This window comes from Merops nubicus, unplaced genomic scaffold (genome assembly GCF_000691845.1).
Source record: "Merops nubicus isolate BGI_N331 unplaced genomic scaffold, ASM69184v1 scaffold8632, whole genome shotgun sequence".
Classification (NCBI taxonomy): Eukaryota; Metazoa; Chordata; class Aves; order Coraciiformes; family Meropidae; genus Merops; species Merops nubicus.
In genome coordinates, this window is record NW_008594206.1 from 7,909 (window position 1) to 10,544 (window position 2,636).

Genomic DNA, 2,636 nt, shown 5'->3' on the forward strand with positions numbered 1-2,636 from the left:
TGTGTTGTGGTAACTTTATAGATCAGGGGGGGAAAAAGGAACACAAAGATCCTTACATCTGGAAACTTAAGCAACAGAGGCTTAGAGGCTGTTTTTCCATACAGGAAGGTAAGGTTTCATAGGAAAGAGTCTTAATATATACCAATGCCTCAAATCCAAGTGAAATGATGTTTCTAAGACTTCATTCAGGGTTCAGCCAGGATGGGGTTCATGTTCACAAGTGGCTGCAGCTGGTGTGGCCACAGCCAGGATGAACAACCCAACCAGCCAATGGGGTATTTGGTACCATGCTGACCTCATGCCCTCTATATAAGGGGAGGAGCAGAGCAGTGCTTGTTTTTTTCACTGTTAGCTTGAGGCTGGAGCAGGGAAAGCTTTGTCGTGGGTAAGGGGTTTATCCTTACTTGCTTTACATATTATTTCACTGGTATTATTGTTATTATTGTTGTCTCCTCGCTCTGTGTTATTTTATTAAACTGCCCTTATCTCAGCTCATGGGTTTTTTGTTTTCTCTTCCTCCTGGTTCTCCTCCCCTGACACGTGGCAGGAGTTGGGGAGCTGCTGGGGGTTAGCTGCTGGCTGAGGCTAAACCATGACAGACTGAAAGGAGCTGAAGTGATATAGGCACTGCAAGGTTTACATGGAATGGCATTTTGTAAATAATCTAGAAAATCAGAAGAATTACTTAAGTTCTCATAAGAATAAGGGGTTTTTTTTAACAGCTTCCTTGCAGAAATCTCATTCACTTCCTTGAAATTCCACTTAAGGAAGCCAAGATGACATCCTCTGACAGCCTCACAAATTGCACTAAATCAATCAAGTCAAACAAACCCTATGGTTTGTGGAACAGACACTAAAATCTGCTACTCCAAAAACATACTGTCTTGAATCTGGTTATTAGAAAGGATTCCAACTTGAAAAGACATGTCAACAGTGATAAACAATATGGTTTGGAGGAGAAAAAATAAGGTTATATATCCTAACAGTGACAGAATTGAAACTCTAGTTGTACTATTTTTAATGCATTTCAAGTGTATAAATCAAGCAATAGATAGGTATTCAGATGACTTAGGAATAGTTCCATAAAAAGGGTAAGCTTTTGAATTCTGTCATCAGGGTTTCCATCTTAAAAAAAAAAAAACAAACGAACAAAAAAATCCTCAAATCCCAACCCCCCACAAACCCTCACAGATCTCTCTTGGAAGTTGTATAACCTGGGAACTACCCAAGCACCTGTGACTTTTTAAGGTCTGCTTTGGGCCACTACCTAAACCATGCCTCTTCTGATGGTCACAAGCATGCAGCCCATGCTCCATGAACCACAGATTTAATCTGTGAAGTCCTGTGCACCACTAGAACTAATTAATAATGGAGACTGAGTTATTATATTTTTTCTCCTTTCTTCTTCTTCCCCACAATATCCAGTGTTCATTGATCAGAGCATTTACCTAAATGTGGAGGAGATCAGCTCGGGTTTCTCTTCTGCATGTGGGGAGGTGGACTCCTGTGTCTGACAAGAAGGCTGCATGCACTGAGCTGTAGAATCCTTTGTCATAATCTCATTCAATTGTTCAGGCACTAAATGAAGATTAACCGGATGAGAGACAGTGAATGCAAGTGTCTTAGCAGCTAGGACACTCAGCTGGGAGTAGAGAAATTGAGTCTTACACCACTCCTTCAGTAACCAATTACATATGTTTGGAAGGATAAGAAAAAAAAAAACCCAAACCAAACCAAACCACCAAGATGCAACTTTGTAGCCATCGTTTATTACCATAGCCACTGCGATTGTTTGAAGGTTCCCCATAAATGCTATGCAGCTTTCCAATTGACAAATGTACATCTGAAATAATTCAAAGGGTTTTGTGGCTTTTCCTAGTAATTTTTTTCCTAAGTGGACTGGATGCTAACTTTTACCCTCATGAGCTGAAATGAGCTTTAAAGCCAAAAGTAGGCAGAGTGGGTACGACCTCTTTTTGAACAAAAAGCTTTATTAACTTCAAATGCCTAGAGCCAAGTGGTTGTGCTATTTTGAGGCTTCTCCTCTTGTGATCAGCTCGAAATGACACTGTAGTAACCAGTAAGACTGGATATGGTATGTAGAACCCTTCAGCTGACTCACCTTGGCATCGAGTTTCAAGACCTGATGCAGCAACAGCGACATTTTTCATTTAACCTGAGCTGTGAACCATATAGGTCATATCATCAGGTGAATCTCAAGGTCTTTGTTATCAAAATTCTCACCTGCAAAAATTTCAAGGTGATAGGGTAATAATCATGCCTCAGGTTGGTTGACATTACTGGTCAGCACTGAGTGCTTCTGCTGTTTTGGGTGAAGGTGGATGGGATGAATTCCTAATCAAGTAGCTGAGCAAAACTAGTGTGCAAGCTAAAAAGTAACTCTATGTACTCTAGTGAGGTCACCAGTTTGGACAGGTGAGGACCAGGACTCTTCCAAGTGTAATGTATTTCTCAGCCCAGAAGCACTTTTTACACATCTCTGCCAAGTAATGGAAACAAGGTTTGGCTAGAAGGGTCTTCAGATGGGATTTGGACAGGGATCTTCATACAGAGAAACGATAGGCTGAGGTTTATGGATTCCTGGGCTTGAACAGAAAATAAAGGTAAACACAAGA